The 13,421-nt window shown below is 38.2% G+C and overlaps 1 long non-coding RNA gene across 2 annotated transcripts in view; it reads left to right on the forward strand.

Moving 5' to 3' along the window:
* LOC139799490 (uncharacterized) overlaps nucleotides 1-12,690 on the forward strand; it is a 66,028-nt gene extending 53,338 nt beyond the window's left edge. For both annotated transcript variants that reach the window (XR_011727300.1, XR_011727301.1), the window contains 2 exons: nucleotides 10,356-10,433; nucleotides 12,591-12,690. This is a non-coding gene — a long non-coding RNA (uncharacterized lncRNA). The remainder of the gene's footprint in view (nucleotides 1-10,355; nucleotides 10,434-12,590) is intronic.
* Nucleotides 12,691-13,421: the final 731 nt, after the last annotated feature.

Consider the following 13,421-nt stretch of genomic DNA (forward strand, 5'->3'; position numbering starts at 1 on the left):
CTGCTGAGGTCCTGCAGGGCTGCTGCTGGGGAAGATGGGGAAAGCTCCAGCAGCCCACACTGGCAAAGAGGTTTTGCTGTCCTCTCTTGCCTGGCAGTTCCAGGTGCACCTTTAAATCTGTTTTTACCATCAGAAACCAAACCAAAGCCTATAGGATCCATATTTCAAATGCAATGGTTTTGTCTGATTCTGGAGGTATGTTAACGTGTATAAAAGGTCTTTATTTTTCCCTTCCTGTCAGCTGACAGGAATTCAATATAAAGTCCTCTCTTTCTTTTTGTTAGCTATTAAAAAAAAAAAAAAAATCTCTGTGATGTGCTGTGAACCTCTCACACTTTGTAGGAAAAGAACTTTTCCTGTCATGAGGAAAACCGTATACCCCAGCTGTGCTTCCCAGGCTTGTTAATAGATCTCTTTTATTGTCTTCTGTCCCAGTGCCAGAGAATTTTGTCAGGCCAATCCATAGTGATTGATTCTAGGGAAACTAAACACCATTTTCTCCTGTTTTCAGTCTGGAGTCACGTTGTAGCTCCCTCACCCCGAGGCACAAAGCAGCCAGCCAGTTTTTTTCCCAGCAATTCCAGAATTTCTGCACTTGTCTACAAACAGCTGTACAAAATCAACTGAAAATAACTTTCTATTCTGGTCTTCATGCCTAAAAAAGATGGTTCTAATAGCAATAGCCTGTTATCCCTCTGGATTTCATATGGAACAAAAAATCCATGCCCCAGTCTATGGGGTTACTGTAACTTCTTGAGTTTCGTATTGTTTTTCTTTATGTAAGGTGCTCTAATGTTACATGGAATTATTTCTTGTGATGACAACTGCTGGTCACCAGTAATAGAACTTGTGGTTGAGTATTTGGTGCAACATTTAGAGTTTGCTACCAGAAAATCTTGGAGAAAATGAATGTTGTCATCCTCTCTGTCTGTAAACTTGGAGAAAGCCCCAGTTTTGTCACATAGCAGGAGCTGATACAGAAACATTTTCAATGGCAATACACTGCTTAATCCTAGAGGCCAAGTGCATTCTGCTCAGTAACAGAATTAAAATGATGTCTGCAGAAGATGTCTGCTGGGCAGCTTCTCCCATAGCAATCTGTGCTGATGAATTAGTTATAATTAATGGTGAAGTGCCACTCTGGGAGTGGCAGAATGCAGAAAATGGCACAGTTGGTAGAACATAGTCTTAAAAATAAATAGAATCTCAATCCATAGATATTTTGAAAATATGGTGTTCCAGATTTTCATACCTTCATGGTGTGATGTAAATGCTCAGAGGCTATAGCTAAAGAATAGAGATTTTGAACACTGGTGTTCAGGCAGATTGACACCACCATTACCTTGTCTAAGTCTCTCTGTAGGGGTTCTGCTTTACTTTTCCAGAGGAAAGATGGTTCTGCTTTACTCCTTTTTCATTGTGTATGTGCTTCAGGTAATATTGCTTTGGAATAAAAAAACCTCAAATATCTTTCTGTTTAATTAATTGCATTAGGTCATTAAGGATCACTTCACAGACAAAATCCAAAGTGTAGCTGATGCACTGTAATGAAATCTACATAGCTATAGCAAGGGCTTATCTGGAAAATATCACATATTCATGGAACAAGAGGAGTACTGGAGAATGGGTCGGTTTTATCCTAAGTAGCTGGAAATATACTGCTGACTTAGATTCTCTGTGAAGTTCACTTCCCCTTAACAACAACAAAAAAAATCTACAAAGAAACAGCAATAGTAGCACTATACAGTATTTCTAGAGCAGTTTTATTTCTATGGAAAATCAGTTGTATTATTTGCCATGCACTGCATGTTCTGGTGTGTTTTATGAAGGGTTTAAGTCTTCAGTATTTCTCTCCATTTTGGTTAGATCCCTGTTGATTCTTTCCCCAGTTCTTGGTGAATGAAAGGATAAAAATGTCCTAGATGAAAATGTCTTTCTTTTGGTAGCCTTGCTATCATAATTCAATAAAAAACTAATACTGTAAAATTAATTCCTTCATGAAATGCTGGAGTATTTTGATGTTCTCAGAAATTCTGTCATTTAGTTTTTGTACCTGACAATTTTTTTTTTCAAAACTGGTGCGTTTTTCCCAAAGTGCTCTGGCCATTGTAGGTCAGCATCTTTTCACAGATTATGGTTCCATTGAAGACTTACTGGCTCTGCAGCTTTGGCTGGGTGCAGATAGCTGACCTTTGGGTGAACTTCTTGTAATTTGCTTTTCCTATTTGTTAATGATTTGAGATTTTGTAGGGGATTTGTATGGCAGCAGAACAGGAGATGAACAACAACGTATGTCCTCATTAAATCTTCAGTATTTCTTTTTCATTGGACTTCTCTTTGAGTAGAAAGAACTAAGCCCTTATTCAACTGTTACTGGAATCAGAATTGTCCTTCTGAAGTAACCAAGTGCCTACTGTACTAAGTAATTTGCTTCTAGTGAAAGGATTACACAGTGGCATTATTTTGGAGTTTAACAGAGTGGATAGCAAGCATATGTTTGGTGGTATTTGTTTTGTTTTGTTTTCCCTGACATGACATTTTCCCCTTCCAGACTGATGGAAAGTCACTTAATTAGGTGCTGTCCAAACAGCCCAGGGGTAGCGAGAGCTCTTTCTTATCAGTTTTCCATCCATTACACCCCCACACCTCTTTTTCCAATTGCTTGCCCACTGTTTTGTCACTACCTTAGAAGCTTGTTATGGAAATCGGTATCAAAGTTTTTTAGAGGATTATATGAAGCTTTGGGCACTTCTACTGTCTCCCACTTTGGAAGACTTCATGGGTTTTGCTGACTTCTGCAGTTGTTTTTAATTTTTGTTGTTCTTTCTCCTTTATCCTCACTTTCCTGCCCTCCTTGTTTATCCTATAGCATGGGGTGTTGATTTTATTTTTGAGTACCAGCCTCTGTTGATCTTGCTTTTTAAAACAAACATGAATGCATTTATGTAAATCACTTAGGTGTGGAGTCATTTGCTGAAAAATCATTGTTCAGATCTTATGAAATTACTGAGACTGATTCTGTCTTTTTCTGTCATTCCACACTTTTTAAAGTGAAATTGCAGAGACTGGGGAGGCTGGAATTCAATTTTGAAGTGACATGTACCTATGCATTTAACAAATGGCAGCAGCTTTGCTTTTTCTGGCTGTGATCCAAACACTGGAGTCTCCTTGCCTGGTTCTCTGCTCATTGAAACTTGCAGTGGGTGGATTTAAGGAAAGGCTATTAGGAAACAAATGGCAAAATAATGGTTAATGTAATGAAAAATAGATGAAATGTGGCCTAAACTGCGTAGGTAACTGTTGTCTGGTGGTCTCTGTTCCTGGATCATCAGCATTGTTCTAACAGAGATTTTGTGGGGGGTTTTGGTTTTTTTTTGTTTTTTTTTTTTGTTTTGTTTTGTTTTGTTTTTTCCTTTTTTTCCCTTTCTTTCTTTTTTTCTTTTTTTCCTTCCTTTTTTCTTTTTTTTCTCTTTTTCTTTTTTCTTTTTTTTTTTTTTTTTCTCCTTTTGAAAATGTAAGGAGACTTTGCTTTGGGTTTGGGTTGGTTTTCTTCCATTGCAAATGAAACATACTTATTTTTTAAGTCTTTGTCACTGGTATCTTAAGGAATTAATGAAATGTTCCTATGAATACCTTGTGCTCAATTACTATGTTACATCCCTTTATAATAAGTAAAGAAAATGTAATACTTTGTTACATTTAGGTGACTTCTAGGACTATGCTAATGAGTATCTCTATTTGCTTATAAGTTTTTACATGATCAGAATAGCATGACAGATCATTAAAAAATTTATTATCTTTATGAAACTTTTTTTTCTCTGTAGAAAAAAAAGTACTGTACAAAATAGACTTATTTTTGCCATTCAGATACTGCATTCTCTGTTCCTGGCAAAGCACTACTCTTAAGATAGACACTGTGCTTTTATCCAGAGTTTCTTCCCAAGTCTTTCTGGTGATATTTTGTATTTGCCTTTCAGTTCCTTAGGCACCACATTCCAAGTGCCTGATGCAGACACTCACCTTTTATCACAGTGGCTGCAAAAAAGATCTAGTGACAGACTGAAAAGGAGCAAGCATCCATCAGCTTGCTAAAATGAGGGTTAAAAAGCCTGGAAATGTTTACATTTAAATTAGAAAGTGCTGATCTCCTGCCAGCCCTCTACTATCTCTTCTCAGTTCTTGTGAACTGGTGGGATATCAAATTAGGCAAGTTAACCTCATGAAGCTATGGAGGGGGAGCTGTTTTATCTTCTTCACTTCCCCGCTGACTCAGGAGAAAGCAGCTGGCAGGTTGAGCTGTCACCTGCCTATTTTGAATGAACTGCCTGCTCAGATTTATTTTTCTTCCAGCTCTGCTGTGAAGTGAAGAGTACGTTTTGAGTGTTAATTTTGTAGTAGTACTGAAGTAATTCTTCATGCTATGCATATTTTACTGTTAAAAGGATTTGAGGTATTTATAGTGTTACAGACAGGGTGTGCAGAGGAAGGTGATGGGCACTCTTGGAAGCTGCTAAACTTGACATGGTCAATACTGAAATCACCAGGTACCCAGAGAATGTGAGTCTCACTTTCAAATCATAAGATAAGAAACTGTTATTTTTAGTTGCCCTCTGTTTTATGAGCCGTTGTGACTTTTAAAGCCTATCTTGGCAGTCAGGAGAGCTAGAGGCTCTACTTCCAAAGCTGGGCTTGTCATGTAAATGCTTCCCTCTGCAGTTTACCCTTCAAGAAGGGCATCAAACCTGGGAGACCCTGTGGTTATTGGGAGCTGGTGACATTTTGGTTTCTAACCAAAGGAAAGGAGTGTTTGTGCCGAGCTAAACTTTATGTCTGTGCCAATGCAGTTTGGTGCCTGCTTTTTTGGTACCTACTTAGAAACAGATGAAGAAAATAATGTCAGCTTTGAACTCCCAGTTTTGAAGACTACACCACAAGCTAAAGAATGATTTCCTTAGCTGTACTATGCTGGGATCTAACTCTTTAATGGTTGGGAAAGAAGTACCTGTGTCTTCTACATAACCCAGGCCAGGGTTGGTGAGCAGGCAGATGGGCAGTGTGGCCAAAGCACTGTGATGCATCCCTGTTAACACATAGTGATGGGAGGAGAGGTACTGCAAATTCATAATGATGCCATGGGAAGCAGTCTGAGGAAAAAATCTTACTGTTCTGAAAAAAAAAATCTTACTGTTCTCCTTCCTCCAGCAGAGAGAAGAGCTCAAGGTTATGAGCTGGATAGTTTTATCCCCAAATTCACTTTACTTGTGTGATATTAAAAAACTGTGGGACAAATTTCAATGATCATTTTCCTGTTTATTCCTCAATTAAATTCATTCCTCACTGCTTTGTCTTACAGGGTTTAGGGACAAGCTTTAGGGACCACTGCAGTGGTGGCAAAGTCAAACAAAAGTGTTTATTTTAGTGGTAATTACTTCTGTCTGGCTTCAATTAGGAAACCAAAGGGTCTCAAACATTTTCTAAGTAGCAGTAAGGCTCCATTTGTTGAGAGTTTTGATTTGTCGTACACTTTGAAATCAGTTCTTCAAAAGAAATTTACCAGGGATAAGTTTTTAAGAAGAATGATAAAGAAATCATGGCAACTAAACTCTGATTGGGATCCAATTAAATGACCAAGCTGAACTTTTGGCTTTTTAAAACAAAATAATCTACCATCTTTTGTTTACAGTAAACCCCTGCAGCATATTAGTTTACGGTATTATTTCAGTAGTATCTATAAAAATCACTAAGAGGAAAAAATTTAATACAAGTGTTGTATTATGTAGTTGATCTTAGTTTGGTATAAGAGAGTAAATGAGATGGGTGGCTATATTTTTGGGGTCCTTCATTGAACTACAGCAGGTTGCTGCCCAGCAAGCTGAAAGGGCAAAGCTGCCATTTCTTGGTGCTGTGTCACAGCTCGTTTTGTTCTGTTCTCTTTCTTTGGCCACCTAATTACTGTTTGTCTGCTGAGGGGAACTGAATGATCTGTGATGAGTGCTGTGCCTTTAGCAGATGGGCATTGCTGTCATATTCTTGGGCTTTAATTTGCATGTTTCTTACATATTCTTGCTGAGGAAGATTCTTGGAATACATGGAACACATTTCAATTATTCTTTCCATAACTAATAATTTTAAAGACATTCCTATTATTTTTGCCATTTGGTCAACATTTAGCTGGTTTTTGAATAAGGCTTGTTACTGCAGTGCACAGTGGAATTGTCCCCAGACTCTTTTATCAGACACAACATCCCAGTAACTTCTGCTTCTCAGCTGCGGATGCCTTAAACTCCTCATTGGGAAGAGGATGGAGCATTCCCATCTGTGTGAAAATATTCCCAGTGCAGACTCATGCTGGAAGGTGTGAATTTTTCTCTGTTAAGACCAGCATGTACCTTTTTAGAGTGTGTAACTCTGGTGCCACCCACCTACTTGTCCTGCAGGATCTCAGGCTGTTCCTGCTGTCGATGGTTTGTGCTCTGTGGGGCTGCTCTGAGGAACTGTGATGTCAGCTTGATGCTATCCTGCACACTATCCAAACTTGCACTTATCTGTCTGTAATATTTTTCATGCTTCAACATAAAAAGCTTATTGCATGCAACAAAGGGTAAAATTGCAGCCAATGTTACTACAGAACTTCACTGTATCTTGAACAGAAAAGGATAAATCTGCCATGGAAGTGTGTTAAGCCTTAGTGTTAGATTTGATAAAAATTGCTGATGTGGCTGTAGAAAGTTAGTTGAGGAAAGACTGGCATTACTGCACAATTGGAAAATGATACTTAGATCACACATACACGTCTTAGACCTCTTAAGTTACTTTGGAAAAATAACCCAAATGTTTATTTGTGGGTATTAATAATTTCTCTAATGTGAGGTTCTGACAAGGATTTCATCAAAGGAGATACAAGGCTGTTAGTTAGCATTGCTTCCCAAGGCAGCAAAAGACAGACCACATTTAAGTGACTTGCTGAACAAGGGTACACTTAAGCACATTCATAAATGGCTTAAGAACTAAATAAACAAGTGTAAATAATCTGTGATGTAAATCATCTTTGAAATAAATAGAAAAATCTCCCAGTCTGGAGTGAAATAAAAGTAGAACATACCCTTGGATGGTTTGAGTATGCACTCATGGATTATCAAAAGCTGAAGAAGATCAACTTGCAAACCTTGATTGAGTGGGGAATATTTCTGAGACAGGTGGGCAGAGAAAGGGAAGGGGAGAGGCAGCCGGGACACTCCAAGGCAGTCCAAAATGAAGTTCTCTGTGGCAGGTTTTCTACCCAGAGGCTGCCAACATTCCCAGTGCAATGAGCATTTTCTTTCTCCACCCCACAGCTGTTACAATAAGGCTGAACATTTCACAACAAGCAATGTCTGTGAACTGAAGTTGTATATGCTACGTGTTTTTAGAAAGGAAATGGTGTGCAGCAGGAGGGGAGTAGAGGATAAAATGAACCTTGAATTTAGTGATCGATGTTAGAATTCAATTTAAAGGAAAACAACCATCTTACAGTGTTGATGTAGTTATGGACTTAGAAGAAGCTTATTTTAAGAGTGGTTTTATTTTTATCTTTAATCCAGTGGTAAGAAGTTAAAGGTTATTTGTTCCCATTTTCCTTTGCACCCTTTGTTTCTGCTAAGCCCTGTAAGTCCATAATATGTTGTGGTTTTACATCTGTCTAAACATAAATGGTGTTTCTGGTTTTTTTTAATACCCTGAAAGAATTTATAAACTCTGACCCCCTAGCTGATACCAGTGTTTCTGACTGACAGTGATTTGTTTTGGCCTCCCTGTCCTTTGAGTGGCCTGTTACAGGAGCACTGGTGTAGGGGGCTAAGGCACTGATTTCATTGCAGGATTTAAGAAATAATCTGTTTAAAGATAAATTTGCTTTGAAGTTAGCAAGTAAATGGGCTGGCAAGCAGAGTGCTTCTGTGCTTGTGCCTCTGAACAGCACCAATCTGCTTTTTAAACTTTGGTAGAGCCTTGAACCAGTTGAAATGCTTTCTCATGTTCCAGCCACTAGCAGTGAAATGGCTTTAATACTTAGTTGTTTTTATTAGAATCTGTTAGGCTTTAATAGGTGTTCCTGGAGTGCTATTGACTTGTGTTTTATTGGTTAGCTGATAGAAAAAAAGCTTTTATTATTTTCCAGCAGGACCCCCAGGGTATCATTCAACACCCTGGGGCAAGGTGCTGAGTCAAGTTCAGCAATAGGAGGCAACAATAAATCTGGATTTGAGAGAAATATATCAGGTTAGATCTCAACTGCACTCTCAGTTTGTTAAGTTCTGCTTTTTATGTATCCTAAACCTAATCATCAAGTGCTGTTTCCTACTGATTACCTTCAGAATTTTTTTATTCACACAGAGTAATTTCTGTTGGTGCTTTGAGCTGGAATAACTTCTGTGCGCAAGATGATTCTGATAAATTGTCTTCTTGGCCATAAAAAACAAATTTGTCACTTTCCTGTTAGGCTGGGAAAACAAAGCAAATGTCACTTCCACTAGTGTAATGTTGAGCCCTTTGCAGTCTTCAGTGGCATCCTTCTATATTTGTTGGCAGGGCAGGGAAAGAATAAGAAACTTATGGCTTGTTCAAAAATGACAAGAAAAAAGCAGAAGTAATTTTTGCTAGTTGGGGTGTTGAATCTTCTATTTTTTATTTGGCCTGATTTAGGAAGAAACACAGATCTAGACTCTTTCCTGAGCTGTAGGATCCCTGTTTGCTAGGTAAATACTACATTCTAGTAAGGAATGTTGAGGCATCATTTGTTCCCAATAGATTTTACAACTCAGAAGAGGTGTGATGTGCACCTGGGGCTCAGGCTAAGGTTAAGGTAGTGATGTTTGCAGAAAATAGACTTTGCAGAACTACAGGTATCAAATGAGTTGTACCATAGAGATGCAATAATGTGGAGCTAGGAAGAGAATAATGTTTCACCTAAGATCTGGGAACAGAAATACCATTTGAATTTTTGTTGGTTTGGTTTTTGTGTTTTTTTATAGAAAGATTTAGATATAGGCATCTAGGTTATAATAAAGTAACTACAGAATTTTCTGTCAAATTCAGATTCTAGGCTATTAAACATTCAGAACTGAAATCTGTATGAGTGTTTTTCAGAGTTTTCACCTTTTTTTTTTTTTCTGTTACTGCTTTCAGCAACAACTGTTGTCAGCTGGGCACTCATGATATTTTTCCTTTTGCACAGAAGTGTTGATGGGCTGTGAACACTGCTTTAGGATTCATTTGCTGAAGAGACGTTTTGAAGTGTAGTTATTTTTGTAAGTCACTAGTCAAAGGCAAAGTAACAAAATGTGAAATATTAGGGCTGCTGGGAATGGATTGAAGTCTAAATATAATTAAATTGAACCAACAGGATGAATGATGTCAAGCTCAAAATAGAACATGAAATTTACAGTCCAACTTGATGTACTCAGTCTTTCTTACTCTAGCAGGTTTAGGACATTAAGCAATACATATAGTACATATAGTGTTTACTAAATTATTATTTTTAATAATATTTAAAATACTAACAGAATTCATTGTTTAATGTAAAGGATACGATTTGTTATCAAGTGAATGCTAAATAATGTGAAGATCTACTTTCTAAACACACACAAAAAGAATATCTATATATATTTATATATATAGATATATATTTAGATTCAAAGAACATAGGTGGGAATAGATTGTTCCTTTCAGTCAAAATGTCTTTAGGATGAGATTGGAGAAGCAGAATCCTGATTTCTGATTGTGATTTTCCCCTAAAAACTTCCTAATCCCCAAATCATAAATCCTAGTGGCATGGTGGGACTTAATCTTCTAAGGCAAAGCATCTTTGTATGACTGCTCATGGTCAGACTCTGGCTGCCTCCCCTCCCTTCTCAGCTGTTTTCTCTGCAGTGGCTGCCTGCCTGTACTTACAGGATCACAGCAGAGAATGTGTGTCTGGATCCAGCTGCTCTCTACCAGTCAAATCTATGAGAAGAGGTTTGCTCATTCTCACATGAGGACAGCTCTTGTCCTTCAGTCTCAGTTCTGTCACCCTCACAGGGGTGCATTCTTGTGTCCTGGATGGGGCATTTTACTGCTAGACAGTCACAAAAATCAAGCTGCTATAATGCAGCTTCACATCCTGCACACCCTCCAGGACTCAATTGGAGAGAAAAATCTTCAGTAGTGCCTTAGTTGCTACTCCTAAGAAAACCCTAATGTTTTTTTTCTCTCGGAAGCCAACTGACTCATTTCACTCTTGTATATGTATTAGAATGCATCATGTGCTTGTGTAAGCACAATTTGTAATGCACATGGGACATTTTGTAATGGCTCCTTTTGCTTCACTTTCCTTCCAGGTACCTGCTGGCTCTTCTAATACTGGAACAAGGCAAAATTTGAAGGCAAAAATCAATTTCTTCTGCCCTGAGTCTGAGGTAGGGTGGTGACCATTGTCAAGATGTGTCAGTGTTGCAGTGTAAATCAGGGATGAGCTCTGGAATGGCTCCCCAGGTCCTGGGTGGATCCTGATTGCATCTCTATGGGGATTTACTTTTCCTTCTCTACCAGGATGTGGGTGCAGTGCAGTGTGGCTGCAAATCCCTGGGCTGAAAGGATGTTTGCTGTGCCAGCTTCAGCTTCTTGAAACACCATTTCTGTCTGGTCTCTTCCCTCTCTTGTCTGTTCCTTTTCTAGCTGTGAGGGCAGCACAGAAGCCTGCTGAGCCCCCTGGACTGTGTCCATTGGTATTTACCACACTGGATTGACTTTTGCAAAGCTTTAGGAGGATTTCAGTATCATCTTTAATAATGCAAAATACATTAACCTATGACAATCAAAGGTGACCAGTATAGATTATCTATAGATAAGCATGGTACACTTTGACAGTTCTGGCCACGAATGCAATCAGTAAGAAATCTCAGTTTTTATATGTACATAAAGTAACATATGATATTTGTATTTTATGGACATTTGCATGCATACATTTTTAATTTTGCTTCTTTGTTATTGTAGAATTGCTGGAAAATTAGTTTTATTAGCTCTCTGAAAAAAGAAAATGAATGATTTTTTTAAAAGTTGGAAAGAATTGCTGGGTTTTGAGCTAGAATAAACATGTCAAGTTAAACATCCTGATGTAGGCAATTTAGTTCAGCTCTGACATTGTTGCCTTAGGCAGTGATTGGAAAATTGTGGTTCGTGTCACAACCAATCAGCTAAGCTGCCTAATTTTGATCATGCAATTTCCATGATCAACATATTCTGCTTTGTTTTGTCCCTAAAATTGAAACCTTTTTACTCTGTCTGTTTTTTAGCTAATTAATATTTTCTATTCTTCCAAAATGTTTATACTCACTATGAAGTAATGAGGAATTGGCCCTTCTCTAAGGCAAATGTAGTTCACAGTGAATTCTTTGAGATATTTTTACAAATGCAGTAGGCTTTATTCTGTGTTCTTCTGTGAAAAGATGAGACAACAGACCTACATTGAAACAAAACAGACTCAAAATGGATAAAATCGTTGCTTTGTTTGGGTTTTTTGTTTGTTTTGTTGGGGTTTTTTTATAAATATATGAGCCCGGTGGAATGCGTTGCTTGGAGACATTCTGCAGTCTCCATCCTCTGAAGGTTTCAGAATTGTGTAAACCTTGAGCAACCTCACTTCATAGTTGACTCTTCTTTGAGCAGGAGTTTGGACTAGAGAACTCTAAGGTCCCTCAGGTCTTTTCCAGGGTGATTATTTTGACAAGGCACCCAATAGCTCTGACAAACATGGAAACCCAGCCTTTTTTTATATGCAAGGAATAGGTACGAAGCACTTGATCTAGAAATTAAAATATCTGAAAACAAAGCTGTGTCTCAAACAGTTCAATAGAATGAGCAGTGCCTAATTTAAAAATACATCTAGTAGGCACTTGGTTCCTTCTACTGCTGTCCAATCTCAGGACCTTTTCTTCTTTTTCTGGCCTTAAAGACTAGTTCTTCATCCTTTCTTGCTTGCTTAGTGAGATGTGGAAGCATCTGTCTCAGAATTGGTTGTTATTTGACACAGCATTATGACTAGAGGCTTCTTCATTGTGATGAAATTTTCATTGTCTCTGAAATAGTTAAAATTTCAATTCTGGGACATGCATGAGAAATCACATTTGTGCAGTGAAGCTGTTTCTTTTTTTTTCTTTTTTTTTTTTTTTAATTTTTTTCTATGAATGTCTGTAAAGGCCTGTTCAAGAGAAAAGGATACAGAATTTTGATAGAAGGGAGATTTGACAGTTGTAGAATGCATGGCAGCATTGATTGATATAGGAGCTACTGAAACATGCATTTATATGCACTAAAAGAATGTCCTTTAGTCCCATTTAGGGTTAAAAGTGCTGTGTGAGGCTGGATTTAGCTATGTTCAGCCCACTTCTCTTGCCATACAGTGGCCATACTGTACCTACAACTAAGTGACACTTCGGGGCTTCTTGTTAGAGTAAATTTGTGGGAGGCAATAGCAAAAGTACAGCCAAGAGTAACTTCATGTGTCGAGTGGTATCCTGCAGGGTAGAACTGCTGCTGTTTTCTCCTTTTCCTTTCTGACTTCTCTTCTTCACCAGGCCATTGGCACAGATCTGCCAATCTGCTGCTGCTGGCACCAGGGGGTCTTGGGCACAAGGGAGACAGCGGGGTCAGCAGACACCAGCACGTGGGAGTGGGAAGTGGGGACCAAGAAAGTGACTCAGTGTGTGAAAGCTAACAAAATGCACACATTAGTGGGGCTTTGAGCAGACACCAATGTGTTAAAAGGGGGGCACAGGGGAACTGTTCCTGGTAAAATGTCATATTGCTTTCATAGCTGCACGTAATCCCTTAGCTTCATAAATCCAGACTGAGACAGTGTTTTCAGCTTTTATACATTTTACTTTCTACACAGGCCAGTTGATAACAAACCAGTAACTTGTTTGTCTCCCTTAGTGAGCTGTGCAACGAGTAAGGAAAGAATTACCAGTCTCAAAGAGAACAATGAAAGATGATGGATTGATTGATAGGATGATTATAGAACAGGAAAGTAAGCAAAATGAAACTGAAGAAAGAGCATCTCTTTACTAGGAAGGATGTGGAGTTGCTAGTGTGTAAAGGTATATTTCTAACTATCAAACTTTAGCACTTATTGGCTTGCCTGGAAAGGAATCCTGCTCTGTTCATACAGAGTTTTTCTCCCCACTTTACTCTGTTCATTCCCTTGTCTGATGACTTTCTCTTCTCCAAATTATTTTGCTTTGTAATGTAATTGCTGTATTACTTCTTTTTGAAGTCTGGCTTGTGATTTAAATTTCACAAAGGAAGTTCAGAGCAATTTCCTTGATCTTGGAACTTCAACCACATGACACAGAGTTTTAAATATATTTATTCTTACCTTATTTTTAACTTTTAATTAAAAAAACCCA

The sequence above is a fragment of the Heliangelus exortis genome, chromosome 9 (genome assembly GCF_036169615.1).
Source record: "Heliangelus exortis chromosome 9, bHelExo1.hap1, whole genome shotgun sequence".
Lineage (NCBI taxonomy): Eukaryota > Metazoa > Chordata > Aves > Apodiformes > Trochilidae > Heliangelus > Heliangelus exortis.